General features: G+C 43.5%; 1 protein-coding gene across 6 annotated transcripts in view; it reads left to right on the top strand.

Annotated features, from left to right (window-relative positions):
* The window catches only part of ABHD18 (abhydrolase domain containing 18), a 1,329,419-nt gene that overhangs the window by 1,264,151 nt on the left and 43,233 nt on the right, over window positions 1-22,035 (top strand). The window contains exon 13 of one of the 6 annotated variants that reach the window (XR_011282243.1): window positions 447-542. The exons of the other annotated variants lie outside the window; for them this stretch is intronic. The gene's annotated coding sequence lies outside the window, so the exon portion shown is untranslated. The remainder of the gene's footprint in view (window positions 1-446; window positions 543-22,035) is intronic. 6 annotated transcript variants of the gene reach the window in all.

The following is a 22,035-nucleotide window of genomic DNA, read 5'->3' as shown; positions in this document are numbered from 1 at the left end:
CAGCAAATGTCCTTATGGAGATCTTTAGGATACAATTTGATACACATATATCTGTAAACTATGGGTTTCTTGATGTAGATGACTGAACATGAAGCATGGGCGATCTACCTCATGATATTTCGAAGTGTAATGAATGGACATGGATCTTTAAATTCATTCTGCTCGATGACGATATATATTTACTTCCAATAAAACATCTCTGTGCACCGCATATAACATCACATCCCCGTGAACGACGTCATGAATATACAAAAAAACTAAAATGACTATCGCTAGAACACACGCGGAACGCCACTTTAGTGAAAGAAGTGTATCATCAGATTACTGCTATTATCTGAGGTAAGCATTTCCACTGAATTTACATGCATAATCAATGAATAATTAATGATATGTGGGTTTATAGTGCAGGGACTATCTGCAATGAAACATTTTTGAATTCTTTGCAGGAACGCTTTCAAAATATAAGAATATATGCAGGAGCAAAGCAAGAATTCACACATATATATTTAAAGAAAAATAACTTTTAGGAAACCTACAACCAGGTAAATCATTGAAATATTACAAGAGAGTAGAACCTTAGGATGTGGTGGTCTAATATACACACAAAGTATCTCTTTTAATGTCTTTATAGGTTTGTAACTGTTATTTAGGAATTAGTGATTTGATTGAATAATTATTGGAAAAGTAAAGTTCAGTGAATTATCTATAAAAAAAATCTTTATTTGTTGAGTACACTATATGCTTGAGAATTTGTACTTGCAGCAATTGCAGATAATGAATCTCTAACACCTAATATTTTCCCTTTTTTTGTATTTTGTCTTTCATTTGTATTCCTTACCCTATCCCGCCATAAAAAAACACAGGATCTAATTCTTAAACGATTTAAGATTCAAACACCATCTAACTAATGATTTGCATAAAATATGGAATTACTTATTACATGTTAATGTTGAGATTAGCCTTGACAAAACATTTTGTGTTGAAACACATGCACTAATTGGTATGTATCGGCTTGTAGCTGGTGAAATGTAAACAGCCGTGTGATTCATGAAATGTGTTATTAAAATGGCAGGCATGAATTTGGTAAATATGTTACCAAAACAGGCTTGTGGTTAGTGAAACTTGCCATTAAAACAGAATTATTATTCATTCAAAGATATATTGGTGGATTATTTGATTTGTTTGAAGACTCGGTGCACTGTAACCAGAATGTTTTCTCATTTTGTATAAATTGTCGGTCTGTCAGGTGATAAACAGCCTTCATTTTAGACAACTGCATGGATTCTTTAGGGTAGAATTAACAATTATTAATTTTACTATCAATGTAGAAGACATTTTGGTAGGTGCACTGTCTTCTTAACACCTATCGTGATTTACTTATTTTTTGAGGAACACTGTCACATTTTGAATAAGAGATACACATAGATGCACATCAATAAGGCTAGAAAAATTTGCTGTGAGAGCAAAGAGAGAATTTACTTATTCCAAAACAAAAGATCAATGCTCAAGAAGACCAATGCTTATTTAGAGCTACATACAACTCTGTCATATGATATATAAAATGATCAGTAAACATTTACATATATTGGGATCAGACAAAGAATGACATTGCTTCTTAGAAGATAAACCTAACTTGGTCTTCAAAAAAGCAAAAGCACTGAAAAATCTATTAGCTCCTAGTTTGTTACAAGACATACCTATTGGTAATGTTATTCATGAATGGATGAAACAACCAATAAAGGGTGTATTTAAATGTATGAGCTTCAGTCAATGCAAATTTGTATGAATTAACGTATTGGAATTTACGGATGCTCAAAATAGAAAGTAATTGATTAACTTTAATAACAATTTTGTTGTATATGCCATCACTTCTGTTTGCAAAAAAGTGTACATAGGAAGTACCATCAGACCACTTAAAGAATATATGAACACTTGCAAGGAATCAAGATTAAAGATAAGAAACTACCTTTAGCCGTACATTGGTATGATATGGTACTGTTTATTTATAAAGCGCCTATCCACAGGCAAGTGTTTTAAAACGCTCACGGAGGGTGGGAACATGGGGGTGGAGGGGCAGACAGTCGCTCAGAGCTCTTGAAATTCTGAGACGATAATAGTCTGCACAGCCAGAGTAAGTGTGTGATTCTACAGTTTTACCAGTGCAATTAAGGGCTGACGAAAAGGGCGAACAGACAGATGATCTTCAGGCACGGTGCGTATGGATCGTGCAAGTGCACAGATGTTAACGGGGAGGGGGAGGTCCAAGTGCATCGGGTCGGTGGAGACTGGGGTAAGTGCAGAGAGAGCCCTCTCTTGGGTTATTTCTCAAGTGCAGTGAGTGTGGGTGGGATGTATGGCCCTGGGGCAAGTACAGAAGAGGACTTACGGGGGTGACAGGGACCTGTGAGACTCTGGGTTACACCAGGCAGCCAATCAGCAAGCTTTAAGGAAGAGGAGGGAAAGAGGGAAAGAGCGAAAGAGCAGAGAGAGCTAGGTTAGCAGGGTAGAGGGAGAGAGAAGGAAGAGGAGAAGAAGGTCTTGACAAGTTTCCAGAACTTAAGAACATCAGGCTCAAGACTGAGGGTGGTTATTCCAGAGGGAGGTACCTACTGAAGATAAGGATCTCCCTCCAAATATCTGCTTGGAAAACCGGCTCACTCGCATAAGGTTGGAGGTAGATGAGCGGAGGGCTCATGAAGGACAGTATTTGGGTAGGCAGTGTTGCAGGTAGGTAGGTTCCAGGCCCCAGAAAGCCTTGACCAATGCAGAGGCTCTTAAACTTGATCCTTGCAGTGAAGGGATTTCACTGCTGGAGAGATGCGGTCCCTGGGCTTGAGGCCAGGGATAATCTTGCGGTTCTGTTCTGGATGAGTGTCATGATTCCTGCCCCTCATGTCCCCAGCCCTCCAAGATGTCAGGCTGGAGTCAGGCCACGATCACCTACATGGCACTCAAGGGCCTCTCCATCCCCCCAAAGACCCACTTGGAGTCAGACTTGGCGCTTGTGGCACCAGACTCACTCACTCCCATAGGATAACATTGGGGATTGGACTTGTAGTGCATTGATGGGGACAAGATGGATGCCCCCACAGATTTCGGTTTCCAGAACTGCATGTGCAGTCTAGTCTTTTGGATGTGGTTCAGCCCAGAGACACCTGGGATACCAAGAGACTATTTAAGCCATGCCCAGGCTGAGAAACATGCTTTGCATTTTCTGCACCTGCAGCGTGTCACTCACCGTGTTCGGATTGGTCTCCAGTAGGCCTGCATCTTTCTTCTGCGCTCAGCTCCTGCAAGAGCAAGAACACCGTTAGGAACAGCCTTACCTTGCGGCGCTTCTGCCTATCATTCATCGCTCCTTCTGTTCTGTGGGCATCTTCGGCGGTGTCATTCCCATCCTGGCACGCCGCTTCCTGAGGAAAAAGGAAAAGAACAGAAAAAAGGCATTAGTAAGCAATCAGCAAATCTTCGCTTATTTTTAAAGACTGTACGAGCTTCAAACGCTTACCTGAATCCCAGCCGCTCTGGGGGAACTCTATCTCTGGAACTTCTCATCCATCTGCAAGAGGGAAAAGACACTCCAGGTTAGCGTGGAAACATCTAGAGGCGCCGCATACCGCGCTTACTCACCGCATTTCTTCCTCATAACCGGCATCCACGCTAAAAACGTCGCGGCACCTAAAAGACACAGAAAAAAAACTCTGTTCAATACAAATACGAAAGGGTCGCATCGCGCTCTCGCTCACCTTCAGCGCTACTCATCTCAGCAGCACGTCGCCATCCCTGGACACTGCCCATCATCTAAGGAAGGAAAGGAACGAAGTTAGAGAACTGTTCAAAAGACTCATTATACTTACCTGTCGGACTCTTGCCAGTGAAGTAACTAGGCAGCAACGAGCCCGCATCAACGCACCCCTGCGCTGAAAGCAGGACAGAGAGCACACTTTCCAAGAAAACGAGGTGAGCTGTGGATCAAAGGGAAGGGTTGGACCCCGGGGAAGAAGGGGTTCAAGCACACAGAGACAATAGGGAGTTAAACTCTATCAATCCTGTGTTCAGGCCCAGTCTCCAGTAGAGTAGACTCCAGGGAAGGGTTCGAGGTTGTAAGAGGTCAGAACAGGCCGAGTGACATCCCCGTGGATACCAGGTGAGCGTTACAATGAGTTGCAGGGTAGAAGGTAGGTAGGTTGAGGAAGAGGCTGTTGCAATAGTCCAGCCTAGAGAGAACCAGGGCTTTGGAGATGGTGAGCTGCTTGGGGAAAGTGAGAAAAGGTAGAGTAGCTCTGAGGAGGTGTAGCCGATAGTTAGACTTTTTAGAGAGGTCTGAAATGTGAGAGGAGAAGGAGAGAGTGGAGTCTAAAATGACCCAGGGTTTCTTGCCTTGCAGGCGGGTGCCGGCGCAGAGCCAAGGGAGGACGGTCAGAGTGAAAGTAGGAAAGTGGGAGCAGGGGTCTCAATGCGAACTATCTCAGTCTGATTGGGATAAAACACATGGAAATTAATCTATGAACCAACTGAGAGATTGTGTCATTGAAAAAGATTAATTTGTATACAAGAGGTGGAGAGCGTGAGAAATTATTAAACAGAAAGAAGTTACATGCATCTTGTATTTGAGGATGACCAAGTCTGGATTTTTATAAATGATGAGTACTGGCTATGAATGGACTGTATTGTATTTTTCGATAAGTTAATGTTGTATTACTCTACAGTTTAGGGAGAATTTGTTTAGTACAACATTTTTATAGCAAAGTTTTGAAGATGCATCAGATCAACAGTGTCAACATTACATGTCAGACACAGCAATTTATATTGTGTTTATTTCAAGCAGGTTAACTGGAGCTTGATATTTCAATCTGGGGTGATAATTTACGTGGAGTGTCCAAGCTCTTGAGGTTGTGAATTGTAAACTATCAATAAAAGAAAAATGTTATTGTGGGGGTTCTTAGCAGCTCCAAATTATTTTAGAAAATAAAGGAACAAGTACATTTTTTGTATCTTTGTCAAGGACTGCCAGGATTTGAGACTTGAGGCTTGCGAGGAGTATGAATACCTCCGTCTCTAAGCAACCAACAGCAAGATAGGAATATACTTGCTGTTTGAGGATTAGGGCCCCAGGTGGCAGGAACAGGAACACCGGGTCCTCCGAATGGCTGCTGTAAAGGCAAGGTGCAGGTTAAGTGAATGCAGAAATTATTTAGAAAATATAGACAAATGAGCCATAAATAACAGAGGGGAACACCTACCAGAGTGGTATTGTGCAGTTTGTGTAAATGTGGGAGGAGCACTGTAGTGAGGTGATGTGTCAGGAGTAAAGCCCGTACCCTCAGCAGGTTCAGGAGACAACCAGCAGGATGGCAAAGAATAGGCTGGTTTTTAAGAAACCTACTGGAAGCACCTTGAACACAGCAGAAAACAACCAAATGACTTGAATCCAGAGGTGGTTGCAGAGCGTGTTCAAAACACAAGTGACAATGCCAGAGGGAAAACCAAACACAGTCTGTGAGAAAAGATCCGTAGTCAGTAGTAATGGGATCAAAGCTTGAGCCGAGTAGGATAAGGCAGGAGGCAGTCCATGATAAAAAAATCTGAGGTCAAGAGAAACAATAAGAGCCGTAGTTATCAGGATGCTAGACGCTGAGAAAAGCAGCTGAGAAGCACAGAGCATCGGAAGCTCAGCTGATTTAAACGTCCCGCTACGGGTCCTGTGTCACTGTATACGTGCATCACGTGTCAGCAACCGTAATGCCTGGTTGGCTGCAAGATCCACCCTGCATCCCAAGTCTAGTGTCATGGGACCCGGAAGTGAGAACGGCTATCAAGCCTGACGAGTGCTGGGTTACGGAATCTGACCCCGTGTCACATGACCGCGGACAGGCTGGGGCAAAGGACTGGGAGGCCGTATTGTCCAGCGGCAAACGTGGTTTTCGCTTGCTTGGAGGGTACCCATGGCCACCCAAGCGCCATGGCAGACACCACTTGGGGTACAGCAAATGCAGTACCTGTGAGGTAACAGGGTTTTTACTCCTGAGTGAGGACCATATTTTAAGTACGTTTGGGGCACTACCTAGGCGTGATGGGGCATGTTTGGTAGAACTGTGTGTGTGCCTTGTTTTACGTACTTTTGGGGCACTTGGGGCACTACCTAAACGTGATGGGGCATGTTTGGCAGAACTGTGTGTGAACTTTACTTTTGGGACATGCGTGACAATCTTAAACATAAGGATATAACGGAATTCCATTGAGCTGCCTTTATTCTGGGCTCTGTGTTTAACAAAACAAACTTAATATTAGCCATTTAAATGATTGAAACTTTACAGGTACGTGCTAGCAGGGCTCAAGTACACGTGGGGGGACGCAGTCCGCCCACTTTATTCATAGGGTGGACTCAAACCCCCCAATCCAAAATGAGAAACATTGAATGTCCTCTTTGAATTTATGAATTAAAGCCTACCTCGGGGACCAAACCGCAGTCATCGGGTTTGTAGGCCGGACACTTCACCACTGCAGTATATAACCTAATGGGAAATAACAAACCGCTAAAGGTGAAATGTCCCATTTTGGTACTGCAAGTCCCAGGGAAAACATTTGTATTGGTTCTTGGGGTTTAAAACATGCACACCTTTTAACGTTTTCAAAAACACCATTAAATATCCTCTCTTGGTTTTGTGTGCGTGTTGATTTTATGAAAGGCAAATGCTGTTCGTCCTGTGCAATTTGGGTGGTTATGCAAACCCAATTTAATGAAAGGTACATATTTCACCCTGATATGCTAATTTCTGGCGACGTCGCATCCCATTGTGTTTGTTGATGAGTCCCCCCACTTTAATTTTTAGGACTGCGTGCTAGCCAGTCCAACATGGCGGCTAGCTTAGATCTAAAGTGAATATTAAGACAGACTGTTTTCAGTGCCAGTCGTAGCGTCAGTACTTAAATAGAGGCAAGAATGGTGCTGTGGTCATCCTACAGGATCGCTGACTTTTGATGGCAGACACACCACGAGAGGCATCTAACATATAGGTAAGTGTGATCCCACAGAACATCTTGTAAAGTTAGAATAGTATAATGTTAATTTGTACTGTATCTGATTTTTACAGTAGCACTCTGTTTATCTGACAGGTGGTTTATTACATAATTTTAACCACATGCAAGAAGGGTTAATTAAACTTCAAGAATGCTTACAGGCAAATGGGGTTTATAAGGTAGCACAATTATTCAGAGCATAGTAATATGGATTATATTTTAAGAAATAAAATACTGTCTATTCATATTTCAGTAAGAATAATAACAGACACGTTGTACAAATTATGACAAGTGAAGGCTATTTTTCAGCCAATACTCCTGGTGATTGTAAGCATTGGAATATTAAAAGAATGAGGATTGTAATTCAATGGAACTAACTGGAAAATCTAGGTTCAAGCAGCACCCACAGGTATTGGAGCCTTTTTTGTGATTACATGCAAATGTAGAAATTAATACATTTATAAAATAAGTGTGTGTTAACATTTAGTTAAATGAACTCAGAATAGTTGTACGCATTTTGAGTAGAAAACTAATTCAGTAGCGAGCCTACTCTATAAACTAATAAATTGATTGTTTGCTTGTTAAGTGGGTGCAACACTTAGCCCAGACGTTACTTTCTAGCACAGCACACAATATTGCTTTTAGAATGACTAGGTTTGACAAAACCTAGGCTCACTACAATTAAACATTTTTTAGAGAGAGATGCCACATAGCGAACAGAAATATACCGGATTTAACTAATTTGAATTTTTGTTCATACACATTTTAAATAATTTGTTTCTCTTTTTTGTTTCTCTGTCTCTATACAATCTTTTGTTTTCTGGGATATTTACATATCCATTGCTTTGTGATTTGTTTATACTCTCACCTGTTTTAGTTGAATGGGAGTTATCGTGTTATACCCAATGATTAAGCATTTGCTCTAAAGAAGCTCACTGGAGGTTAACAGTTTTAAGAATTTACGAGCGAAACACATGTTGGCATAGAGATGGCACACCAATAAAAATTACTAGAAGTCTATGTGCATTTATTTATTTGTTTATATAACACCAGTAGCTCGCAAGCATAAAGGCGCTGACATATACACAAAGGGACAAAACATATAAAATCACAGGACAAGGTGCTCAATAAGTCATTAGGGGTATCAATTTCTTAGGACGGTTTATCATTTGAACAGATGAGTCTTGAATTTTTTCCCAGAAGCTTGTGTATTTTTTGTTCTAGTCTTAAAGAGATGGGCAGGTTGTTCCACATCGTGGATGCTTTAATATGGAAGGCTTTCCCAGGTCCGTTAGCCTTTTTGAATCTGGCAATGTCGTTTTGATCTTTTGAATCCAACCTAAGTGTCCGTCTTGGTACGTTCGTGACCAGTTTGTTTTTCAGGTAAGACTGGGCAGTCCCATGAATGCATCTGTGTCAGCGTCATGGCCTTAAATGCAATTCTTTCCTCAACGGCTAACCAGTGTAGATTCCTTCTATCTTCGCTTATGTGTTCCTTTATGCACTTCTTTTTAATAATCCATACCGCATAATTTTGGATCATTTGGCGATATGACCCTTACTTGCTCCCAACATAAGGGCGTTGCCGTAATCCAGCCTTGATAGGTTGGTGGCTCTGGCTATTGTTGCGCAATTTTCTTCGCTTGGGTAGGGGCGTATTGACTTGAGGAGACTAAGGTGACAAGTGCAATTCTTGTTTAATTTGAATCACAAGTGTACACAGTCATGCGTTTGTCGATCATGATTACAGCAATCATTTCTGTGGCAATAAGCCACGAGACTGCGGGCCAATACCGCCCCAGGTAATGCCCCCGGGATGTAGCTACAGGCCCGAGTGTAGCGAGGGCCTTAACGAAGTCCCAGGAGCATTACCTCGGGTGGTATTGGCCTGCAGTTGAGGGGCTTATTGCATTAGTACCCCGGCCCGTTAGACCGGGGTACAAATTGCTTTTTTTTCTAATCCGAAACACGTTTCGGAACAGGAATTTTTTTTTTTTTTTTTTAAATGGCCGCCGGGAAAGGGAAAACGTAGTCCGTTTTCCCTTTCCATGGTGGCCATCGGGAGCGGGCGCGCTGGGAACACTTTGTTCCCAGCACGCCCGCTCCCGAGAAAAGAAGAAAAAAGAAGGTAAGTGGGGTGGGGGAAAAAAAAAAACTACCGTGGTCTCCGGCGGGGGACGATGGAAGCCTCCACCCGTGTGGAGGCTTGGAGCGGGGATGGCCCCGCTCCGAGTCTCCACACGGCTGGAGGTTTCCATCGTCCCCCGACGGAGACTGCGGGAGTGAAGGTAAGTGGGGTGGGAGGAGGAAAGGGGAAACAAAAATAAAATATCTTACCTGAGTCCCGGCGGGGGACGAGGGAAGCCTCCAGCCATGGGGAGGCTCGGAGCGGGGATTTCCCCGTTTCGAGCCTCCTCATTGGCTGAGGGGCTGCCACGCCCCTCGCCGGGAACAGAGAACCCGGCACGCACAGCGTAAAAGGGAATACTGTATGGTATGGCTCGCAAATGAGCCAATCACCACGCTGTATTCCAGTTGCGCCGCATGTGCTGGGTACTAATCTGTAATAATCTTTCATAGAATAGGTGCAACCAAGGAAATGTATATTTTATTGGAATTGGGACATTAATTTTAAGGAAGATCACTTCCCTAGGTCAGAATATTACCACTTAAAAAAAATGAATGTTGCATCTTTGCATACGCGACTTGATGAATGAAATTGGATGAATTATTGGGAGAAAATAATAGTATTACTGATGTTTCTTTTTTTTCTTCACTTTTGTAAAAATTGTCTTGTGCAATTAAACCAAATAAATAAAAAATAATTAAACTGAAATGATTTCTATTTTTTTTGTATAAATGACTGGACTTGATTCATTATATTGGATGAATTATTGAAAAAAGTGTGTTACTTTAAAAGATGTTACACTGCCCCGAATTCCCCTGAGATTCTCTTCTTCCTGGTGCTGCTGGGTCTCAAACCTTGCACTGGAGCTCTTCAATAAGGTCTCCTCTAGCATCCCCTTGGGTCAATTCATGTAGGGTAGGACAGGGACATAACTTTTTTTTCCCATAACTATGACTATACCCTCTGACTTTGTCCCATTGATTCTTGTTGCATGAAATTCTCCTTTTGAAGGTACTTGCCTACCTCTGGACATTTTACCTGAGTCCTTCTTAGGTCCATGAGGTTTGAGACAAAGGAATTTTAGCAAGTAGTATTAATTGTATCTGCATTTTAAAATTCTTTAATTATACTCCGTCTATGATGAATAACTTGTTGATTTGTATAACTGCAAGGTGTTATTCTTCCTATTTTTTTATAACATTTTTTTATTAGAATTTTCCAAAATCAACAACCTACTGCATCTCAAATAGTGAATTTTTATATCCCTCAAAATTCCCATGCAAGATGTCTCCACCCCCTTGAGTACCTTGGTTAACATTCAGCATTAACAACACTTTTAGTTGTTTTAGATGTTACTACTACACTGCGGGATCGTCAACCTGTGACCAGAGTACTTCTCTCTGAAGGGTCCCCAGGGTTATTCAAGATAGTTTGTGTTGTCATGTAACATAGCTGTTAGGATGTCCATTTAAAAAATGTCTCGCCCATTCCCTCTCTGTTGATAACACCCCCCTTTTACAATGCATTGTCAAGCATGCTCTCACTTCCAAGAAGGGGAAGTGCACCACGGATCTAAATCTCTTGGCATTCCTTCTATGACCTTTATCCAAAATAAGACCTCTTTCCAATAGGCCCGGGCCTTTATGCGGTCCCCACATATGCCAGAAAGATCCTGGTTTACCACATGTTTTACAGGATGTTACTGCCATCTGTGCTACCATTTTACGCCATGAAGCTTGTATGAAGCTTGTATTGGCAAGCTATAGAGGCTGTGTGTGCATTCCCACAAAGTGAGGACAACACATCAGCCGACAGTTCCATTTGGGGGTCTGTTTCCGGTTTCCCCATTAGTCCTTCCCTGTAACCCTGTGTTGTCTTAATTATCTCTCTGTATAGTTGTGAGATGAGGCCTTTGAAGCCGATCTAGCTGTCTAGTATTCTCTCAAGCGAGGTGAGGTTTCTTTGCAGTTTGAGTCTATCAACACCCCTTTCAGTTAGAGCTACAGAAATATATATATAGGAGGGCATATAACAGTTGAAGACTGTTGTTGGAGACACAGTGTCGGAAGCGGCCTCAGTTGGAATTACGGGAGAGAGGCGCGGCTTGACATTCTAATCCGCGTAGGCCCGTGTAGACCTACGTACGAGAGTTCCTTTACTCGAACTCAGGACTCGGGAGGGCGGTGAGCCCCGCGAGCGAGGAGAGAACCGCGAGAGCCTGTGAGAAATAGGGAAGGTGGGGAAGCTGAGCCACAGTGTTCTTCCCGCTGTATCGCGGCGGCGGTCCCCTGCCGCCTGCTGGGCTGCGTTGCGCGGCTAGCTGCCGGTGTACCGTGTAGTTTCGCCTCGATAAGGAGGAGACATCTGAAGGGGCCGGCAGCGGACTGGATACACTGAGTAGTACTCCTGTGCAGGGTAAGCCTGCATTATAGTGTTTGGTACTCGTTTGGCTCCTGCTTCCCTGCAGGCTTTTTTCCTTAGGAGGTGGAGGCGAGCAGGGAGCAGGAGGGGGGGGCGAGTGCCCTGGAGATGTCACCCCCGAGGTGAGGTTGAGTGCAATACTCTCCAGACTGGCTCTTTGAGCTGGTGGCGGCCCTGCTAACCTAGCATGAGCCTGAGCTTACCCTGAGGAGAAGGGGACCTAGTGAGCACATCCCGGAGACTGCGGGCTTCGGCCTTTGACCCGGGCTGGTAGCGCACTGATCTCCTATATTGGTGTCCGAGGGTGCCGGAAAACGTGGGGAAACCTATTTAACTCCCTAGTGCGGTTCATGGGAACAACCATTTTCATCTCATTAACCCCAGTATTTATTAATACACTTGCCTTGGTAGTCCCCTATTATCCGGATTAATAAATAACTGAACGAAATTGAGTAATAACGTAGCCATGCAGCGGGGGAGAAGAGCTCCCTACTCAATTTACAACCTACGAAAAACCACGTCTCAACCGGCAAAGGAATTTAAGGAGACTTGTAAGAAAGGGGGCAAATCCAAGAAGAACTCTAAATATTCTCAACCAGTAGCGCAAGGGGCTATTACAGAGTTTTTCCCTGTGAATTCCCCCCCCCCCGACACAAACTCCACCACAATTGAGACAATGGCAGCACCGGTACAGAATGGTGATATTTCTTAAACATTTCCAGTTTCGATGATATAGACAACAATTCACTCTTAGATCTTTGTTTAACTATACAGAGAGGGATGATGTCACAAACACCCCAGATGATATCTAGTGGCATAACGCCCTTGAAAGAAAATAGCATGAATAGCGCTGTGGAGGTGCATAATGTAGAGGGAAGCAGTGATCGTCTATCTGCTTCTCCGAATCTTGCAATGGCGTCGATGGAGGACGAGCCAGATAATGAAATGGAAGAAAACAGCGGAATACATCCAAATTCGACACAGATAACTGAGCTCCAATCTACAGTGGCGGCCCTCCAATTTGCCCTTAAGATACTCCTGCAGATGTCGGGACGTATATTGGTAAACACCAACTCCATCACTATGGCATTAGATTTGAAGGATCTCCCGCGAGAAGAAGCAGAAGTCAATATATCCAGTGCTTTACATATAGCTGAGAAGATGGAAGAGCAGGAAACCATGGTGGAGGGGGATGTGATGCAATCCTTACCTGAAAGTGACATCTTAATTGAGGAAGCTCCCATGGAGGCAGACGATCAAGAGCTGGATCAAAGTCCTCGGGCCCCTCTTACTCGAAAACAACGCAGATTGGCAAAGAAGGCTCTTAAAACAAAGTTAGCCATAACATGTGCCCAACCACCTACAACAGGGCCTAGTCCTGTACCAGAAACTCGCTCCAAAAAAGCCTGGAAAAGACTGGTGAGAGCAGCCTCACGGGCGGCAATGAGAAAAGGTCCTTTAACAGACTGGCTGATACCTGAAGAAAAGCCCACCGGTGTGGACTTAAATGAAACCTCAGTGGTGGACTTAGAGCTTGACCTCAAATCCAGCATGCTAACATATCCTGAGCATTTTTCTGGAGCACGGGCGATGGATGAACCTGTAGAGCATATACCACTGGACCAGAGGGGGACAACCAAGGACATTAACATGAATCGCATATGTTTCATCAAGAATCTGTACTCTAGCGGTAAAAATTCCTGGCTGGCACGATCTGAGCTACTAACAAGACTCTACCATATACCTCAACTCTGTGTCTTAAAATCTGAGGACTTTCTAGTCATCGAACCCCTCTCGGGGCCCTAACTCCAATGTCTCCGCTTTACACTGCACTTTTTTGACCACGGCGCAATTGATCAGAAAATATAAAGAAGAATTGAGTGCAGTGGACATTGATATTGATGTGGATCCGCAGGAGAAGGATCTTTCTGCTGATTCTGAAGACATGGTTACATCTGCTCCTCCGGCAAACAAGCCCAAATTGGGGGGAGGGGAAAATCCCGCCTTGGCTGAAATACAGCAAGTACTCAAGTCATTGCTGGAATCCCTCCCACAATTGTTACAGAACCATTGATGCTTTTCACTACTTACCTGGAACTGCAGAGGTTTCACCCATCTTTTGAGGCCGGAGGGCTCTGCAGATCCACTGTCTCAATATAGCTGCATATGTCTTCAAGAGACATGGTCACTGGATCCCTTACTGTTAGATGGCTTTGCCATATACCAATCTCCTGCTAAAAGGGGTAGTAAGGGCCGCCCTTATGGTGGCTTACTTACGAGTGTAGTTAACACGACCAGGTCTCGAAAATTCCAGTGCAAAGCGGAGGAACAGCTTTTGGCAGTAGAGGTTGCATACCATGATGAAAATGGCTTAGGTAGGTTTCTTTTAATTAATCTTTACAATCCCCCAAGAGCAGTGGCAAGAGACACACACTACAAGAGGCAATACAGGATCTCTTATCTACTTGGTCATCAAGAGCTGGCAATGTTGCTGTTGTCGCCTTGGGGGATTTTAATTGCCATATGACAGACGATGCACTCATACCCTCTAATTCTGATCTTAGTGCAAGTTGTCTGATGACTCGTAGAAAGAGGGAGGACGAAGGACTAGGCTAGCTGCAACTGTTTGAATCTTGGGACCTTGCGATGATCAATGGCCGTACCCGGGGAGATCGACCGGGGAAACACACTTGGTCTAATGGATCATCGTTTAGCACATTAGACTATATATTTATGTGCCCCGAGATGCAGACCAGAGTAGTCGATATGTTTGTTAAGCCTAATGTATGGCGTGACCATGCGTCGCTGCATTGTACACTTCGAATTCCGATTTTATCCTCCCTACCTGCGAATATTGGCAGTATTCAAGCCAACTGCACTGGATCAAGAATAGTGTGGTCTGAGAAGAACATAAGATCGGCCACTGAAGCCCTTAAACCTATGGTTTTAGAAGACTTTTGTGAGTTCAATCTTATGACGGTTAACGAAATAGAAGACTGGATATTAGGTTTCTCAGGTCAGCATGCCACGGTCAAAAAGGGATATATGTTAAAAACTGGGGGAACCATACTTCCTTATAACAGGGAAATTAGGGATGCTAAGAGAGGGTTAAGAACAGAGATTCGAGGCCTGAAAGCTCTGAACCTATCTGGAGTCCTATACTGCGAGAAATTAAGAAAAATTAAAAATCGATACAGAGCTGACATTAAGAACATAAAGAAAATAGAGAGAAATAAAAAACTACAGCAGCTTATACAAACTATTTGCTCTAGAAATTCTCGCAGTATCTGGACACTCCTAAATGAGAACAGAGAGAAGGCCAAAGGCGCACTAACTAACCCAATAAGTGAGGAGACATGGGTAAAATTTTTATTGGACCGCAATTCAAGCGAAATGATGACTATGAGTAGACTTCCGGAGAAGGCTCCTATCCACCCACCTTTTGACGTTTCTGCAGAGGCAATATTGAATAAAATAGCTGCCCTTAAGACCTTGAGAGCCCCCGGCCCTAATGGGCTGGCTAACATAGTGATTAAGAACCATCCCTCATTTTGGGCTGACCTGTTCTCCCTTCTCCTTAATAAGATCCTAGCACAGGGGAAAATTCCCTGATCCTGCCAAACAGCCATTCTCATTCCTGTATTTAAAAAAGGTAGTCGTACTGACCCTAATAATTATAGGCTTTTATCCATGCTTGATATCCCAGGCAAACTTTTTGCCTCGTTACTACTCTGTGAGATGCAGAAATGGGTAGGAAACACCAAAATACTCGGTAGATTTCAATGTGGTTTCAGGCGGGACTTTTCCACCTCCTATAATTTACTGGTCATGGATATACTACGCACACGGGCGCTTAGTAGGGGGCAGCCTCCGCTGTATGCCCTTTATATCGACTTTAAGGCTGCCTTTGATTCCATCCCTCGAGTAAGATTATGGACTAAACTGGAAACACTGGGATGCCCGTCAGGTCTATTGTACTACCTTAGACTGCTTCACCATAACACCTCGGCGTGCCTTAGACTAAATCAGGAAGGCAATATGACTAGAAATGTTATCCAAAGTAGAGGGGTAAAGCAGGGTTGCGTCACAGCACCCCTCATTTACAACTTGTATGTGTACGACATCCCTGCAGTATTAGCCGAGGTGGATAATAGCCCTCCTAAAATTGGTGAAGCAGCGTGTGCTATATTGGCATACGCGGACAATCTGGTTGTTTTCGATAATACCATAGGCGGTCTGAGGTGTTCTGCTACCATTCTATGGGAATATGCCAGGATTAATGGTCTGACCATCAATCTAGATAAGACAAAGGTGCTTAGATTTACTAGAAAGAGTGTCCCGAGTGAACCTGATGGTACACAAAAACCTTATACTTTATGCTCCATTTTACCGCTCTCTAGGAGTGGAAATTGAGCCCTCTGGCGACTACTTATTTTGCAGGCAGGGTCGCATTACTAAGGCAATGCAAGTAACCACATTCTTCTTTTACTAACAAGCAGGGTGGCTTCACTCTCTGGGGGACGCGCCATTTATATATTCAAGTATTCGCTCCCATGATCATCTATGGCCTTGAGTCGCTGCTTACATTGGACTTAGCGTGGCTTCAAGTGATGGAGGGCAAATTGACCAAAAAATATACTACTTCTCCCTTATATAAAGATATGACTCAATTTTTCATAGACATTGGCTGGACACATAGAGGGACCACTGTATCCAAGGAAATTTTAAATGCACTTGGGGAAAAAAGTGGACCTTTGGGACTGGCTTGAGAATTTTTCCCATTTAAGCAGTCTTAAGACCTATTTCGTGAAGTATAGATTATACAATTATATGAAACCTCAAGCCTACCTCTTCCTCTGCCCCACTAGAAGACTAAGACGTTTCATCATCTTGTTTCGATTGGAGCAATTGCCTACCCTGCATATTGTAGGAGCTTAGGAAAACATTCCTGCTGAAGAGCGAATATGCCGTCTTTGCAAATCCCCAGAATGTCTAGAGACAGCCAGACATCATCTTACTGAATGCCAGACACTGAAAGAGACAATCTTGTACTATTTAGGCGACTTCGTGCATGACCCTTTAACTATATGTGAAATGTCATTCTGGCTTTACTGCACCAACACCTGCAACATGCACTTATTCATTGCATTATATAATGTCTGGCAACAGGTTGAATTAGGTCTGGCTCTCTGTCTTGAACTTTCTTAGTATTGAGGGTGACAAGGAATCAATTGGGCACCTTATTTATTTGGTATAAGAAGCAGTCCTTCGTTAACAATAATACTTATCTCAACTCATATATGATTGGTCTGGTGTAAAATATTTATGTATGATTGTATACAAATATTACAAGGAAAGTTGTCTAATTTTTCCTTTTTAGCTGTTCTTTATATCTGCTGTTGATTTATGTTCTGTATATTATGATTTGATTTGACATTAATGTTTGTAATTGTAATATGTGTAAAGTTTGAATTTATTTTCAATCTATATCACATTGAAGAATTATTATTCATTATTATTATATATAGCTTAAAGGAGAGGGCCGTGTGGAAAGCTTCTCCATTTTTCTTCCTTTTTTCCCAATGGTCCATAGGCTATCCAAGATGCTATGTCGGCTCACCCTCCCAGGGAGTCTATCCACCTGCACCCATAGCCACTCTCCCACTTTGACTGGCGCTAGCATCTGATAATCCAAATATGCTCACTGCTTTTCCTTTTCCACTCTCTGATGTACCACCATTACCCTTAACTGAGCTGCCATGTAGTAGCTTTCCTGGTCCAGAAGGGCAACCACTCCCTTCTCCTTTAGACATAGGAGGGTCTGTTATCCTATTCTGGGCTTTTTCCCTTGCCACAGAAATCGGAGTAGTTTGGTTTTGATTTCCCGAAAGATTTTCTATGGTATTTTCACTAGCAGCATTTGAAACAAGAAAAGGATTGTGGGGAGTATATTAATTTGTATAGAATTTACCCTCCCCATCCAGGATATCGTGAGTTTGGACCGGGAATTTAGATCCTTGTATATCTTGTTCAGCAGGGGCGGGGTGGAGGAATTGCTTCAAAGAGGTCTTCTATCATTTTAGTTATAACATTCAAGTACTTGAGATCTGTCAAGGGTACATTTAGCGAAAATCTCTCCTGATCCCCTATGTCATCCTCACTTGTTCTCCCAAAAGGGTACTGGGGACCTTTCCCTTTTACCTTTGAATCCTGCCATCTCCTTAACAGTCTCCGGGATAGACCGGAGGGTCTCCTCTAGGTTGCGAAGAATGTCATCTGCAAATTTCCTGAGTTTGAATTTGTTTTTCTCCACTTTGATGCCTCTGATGTTTGGATTTAACCTACTTCTCGTTGCTAGTGGCTCGAGCGCAATTACAAAGAACGAGAGAGGGCATCCCTGCTTGGTCTCCCATTCCAGGCCATACCATTCAGACCTTTTCCCGTTTACCACTACCTGCGCTACAGAGGCTCACATGCTCTTCTATAGCATAGACCAAATCAGAAAGGCTCCAGTACTGTGAACAAGAATGGCCAATTCACACAGTCTAACGCCTTTTCAGCAATTTGGCAGAGCAGCACTGGGTCCCCCCTAACACCGTTGGAGCTTTCCATTAGGTTAAGTGTTTTTCATACTACATCCAACCACTGCCTTCCTCTAATAAATCCCATCTATCAGCATAGGGAGTACCAAATTCATTCTGGCGGCTAGAACCCTCGCAAACAGTTTTTTTGCATCAACATTTTGTTAGGATATTGGGTGGTATGCAGTGCACTCCAGGGGGTCCTTACCCAACTTTTAAGTCACTATGATGAGGACATGCCTAAAAAATGAGAGGGAGCATGTCTCCCATTTCCATAATACCATTAAATAATGTAGCCAAGTGGGGGGCTACGGTGCCAGTGTAATGTTTTTAGAAAGTGACGGTGATCCTGTCCTCCCCTGGCACCTTGCCGATTGCATACCTTTGATAGCTTCTGGTTCTCCCTCACTCAATATCAGTCTGTTGTTTTTTTCAGACGTTTCTCGGTCCATCCTCAGAACTTCTAACCCCACTAGATACTTGTCGCCCACTTCCTGTTTAGCCTTTGGTTATAGGATGAGACACCCTGATATCCCTTGCAGGGTGTTCACTAGGGTCCCCTCCTCATTCCCACTCTGTTCATTTGTCTGTACAGTCTGAGCCTTAGTCGCATTGCTAACTTAGTTCTGGCATTTTCTCCTTTCTCCTAGTCTTTCTGCTCTAAGAATCTAAGCTCCACCAGTTTTAGGCAGTCTGGTCTCCTCTGTTAGACTATGATTTAAAATTCCTGGCCCTGACATTTAAGCCACGTTTGACAAGGCTCTATTTGGACCCGGGCGGGGTAGGGTGAGGGGTGCAAACTACTCTGCAATTCTGGCATAAAGATCATGAGGGTCAAGGGGGTCTTTGAATGTTTATCATACTGTATAAAGCAGATGCTGTTATCTTGTCCATTGCAAATGTAGCTCCGACCGTGAAAATAATAAAAAATATATTTGATTAAAAAAAAAGACTCTAAGCTTACGGAAACCCTCTTCTAGAGCTAGCTCTCGCAGATCTCATTTTACCCTGCACCAATGCTAGAAAGTCCTCTTGCGCCAACTACCTTCTAGTTGTTCGACTTTGGGATCCCGCTTTCATCAGTAGCCCATATATGGTGTCTATTGCAACCTTCCAGACCATGCTATTCATATTTTCTTTGTCATTTTCCAAAAAGTGGTGTTCAATCTCCTCTTTAAGTTATTTTGAAAAAGCAGCATCCTTTAGGAGGTAATCGCAGCACCTCCAGAACTTGTCCATACTCCTCGCCTACCATATGTCCAAGGATAATGTTATCTTGTGATCTGACCAAACAACTTCCACCATGCTGCATCGTAGAGCCTGATATTCTTGACCCTTCTCCATTAGAATATAGTCTGTTCTTGAATGAGTACCATGGTTGATGTCAAAGATGTCAAAGAATGAACGGTGTGACGAATCTCAACTATTTGTTCCTTCTACCCAGGGGCAAGCCACCCCCTTTGAGTCTAGGGAGGTGAGTCCACTAAGCAAGACCCTCCCTAGTGGTCTGGGAAAATGGGACCTCAATGGGAGTGACTCCATTCTAGTGGACAAGGACTCCCATTCATATGAGGAACTCCCTGTCAGGATACATTGTCTGTATATACGGGAGTCAAAAAGACTGATGTTACTTCTGTTTTAGATTCAAATAGCTGTGACTTTACTTCTATCTCTTTGGCTTCAGGCAATGCTGGTTTCACCCTGAACCCAACAGTCAAAGAGGAACGACACACCCCTTTCGTTATTGGTCACAAACGTAACACAACAAAGAACCTTGAATGGAGGATAGAGAATGTTAGGGAGAATTCTCTTATAAGGCTCATTTCCCAAAACTAGTGAGTCCCCCAGCAGCTTTGCTGGATTTTTGGTGTTTATTTTTTTTCTCCTGCTAAGAGTGAGACTCTTTTCCTCCCAATCTTAGGCATGATTTGAGGTATATCTTTGACTTTTTGTGTGCTTATGGGCTATGGGTTTTTTTTACTCCATAGGGTATCATCTGTTTTTGTGTATGTGTTACACAGCACCCTCAGTGCAGTAACACAGGGGTGTCATAGTGACCCCCAAACATAGACTCCATACCCTGGGACTGACTACTGTCTCCCAGGGCATGTAAAGTCACCATTGACTTTACTAGTCCAAAATTGTGAACAGATCCAGTACAAACCATCATATTGTGGAAGTACGGGAAGGGGTTAATTCGATTGCCCACGGGTCTGTTTCCAAGGGGGCACTGCCCAGTTCCCCCTTGTCGAGTTTCTGGCTGGTGGCAGTGGTTACCACGCAAAATATTCCACCGGAATATTTCCTATGGGATTTTCCCATTGATTTTAACCCTTGAAGTGCCAAAGACGAGGTATCTCGTCCTTGGGATTACCTCCCCAGTGCCAAAGACGAGATGGCTCGTCCTTGGCACTTAAGGGGTTAATGAAGGAGAAAATGTTAGAAGGCTTTGCATGGTGAAATACTGAAATCACCAAAAAGGCCTTGGCACTGGGGAGAAAACCCATGGCAGTTAAATATTTCCTATGGGATTTTCCCATTGATTTTAAACGCACCACTTTTTGGTGCAATGTTAAAGATACCGCCAGTTTATTTATTTAATATAAAATCACCAGTTGGCTCTTTTTGCCAGAACTCTTTTCTAAAATGGCGTTCGTGTCTGTCTCTGTAACTCCAACCAAGGTCGGGCCCTTTGTTCTACTTTTTGGCAGGCTTCTCCACAGAAGCCCTCCAACTGGTGCCACTCTGTCTGGGTTCCACAGGATGTCTGGGTGGGGAATGGGCACCCTGGACTGCGTTGCCTTAGCAACTCAAGTCGCACTCTGTTCTGATTGGCCCAGTGGTGAGCCGCCCGGCTCACCACTTAGCTTGTATGAGTGACAGCTAGGCTGTTGAATGGGGGTTTTTCTGCATAAAAGCAGGGCTTTGGGGAGTGGAACTTCAGAAGTCGCCACAGGACCTAAGAAATCCGAAGAGGGAAGAAGCTGAGCCATCTGCAATGACAACACCACTGGTGGAGCCCTGCTGCAACGACCTCACCACTTTCCCGACGACAAGAGAAGATCTTCTACTGAAAGAGTCTTCTTCCTCTGAGCTGGTGGGATCAACCAGTTTGCCATTTAGCCTTCCAGGACGTCTCTTGGTCGAATTACCCGTGCCAAGCACCCCAGCGGCCGGATAGCCAAGCTGCACCACTGTGACCGCGAATACCAGGAACGCACCTTTTAACCGACGAACTCCGCGGCTGGTTTCTTCCCTGGGCAGTGCAACGACTCCAAGTTTCCTCCTCTACGAGATCATCTCTTCCCCTGGTCGAAACCATGAACTGCACCCGCTGCCAAGAACAGCTGCCACAGCTGGAGCTTCCTCAACTTTAAAGGTACTGTGTTCCACCTGGCCTACGGTTTGCTGAAGGTGACCCTTAAATCCTTTGCTTTCCAACTGGGTTGGTCTCAGACCTTCTAACGTTACCTTCAGAATCAACCCAACCTCTTTTGAACATTTTTACAAAGACTTGAATGCAATTCTAAACTGTGTGATCTTGGGCACATTTCACCTTGATCCATTTAAAGTGGGCCTGGCCTATGAACTTTGGCTCTACAGTAGACTCTGCCTTCTTTAAACTTGTTTTGGTCATTTAAAAGTGTTGGGAACTGTTTTATTTTCAAGACCTGCCTTTTTCTCTCCCCTTTACTTAATTATTGGAGTGCCATCTAAGTTACGCGCTCACCTCTGTTTTGACAAAGTGGTGTTTTGACTTAACTTGTCTAATAATTCTTAAGGGAGGTGTGTATACTTTTCTGATTGTGTTTGAGCTTGCTTTGATTTATAGTGCTAGTGTATTTCTTTAAGTGTGTGTTAAATAAATAATTATATACTTTTGAT

Source organism: Ambystoma mexicanum, chromosome 6q (genome assembly GCF_040938575.1).
Source record: "Ambystoma mexicanum isolate Mex_15411 chromosome 6q, UKY_AmexF1_1, whole genome shotgun sequence".
Taxonomy (NCBI): Eukaryota; Metazoa; Chordata; class Amphibia; order Caudata; family Ambystomatidae; genus Ambystoma; species Ambystoma mexicanum.
Note: the sequence above shows the minus strand (reverse complement) of the source record. Positions and strands in the feature narration are given on the sequence as shown.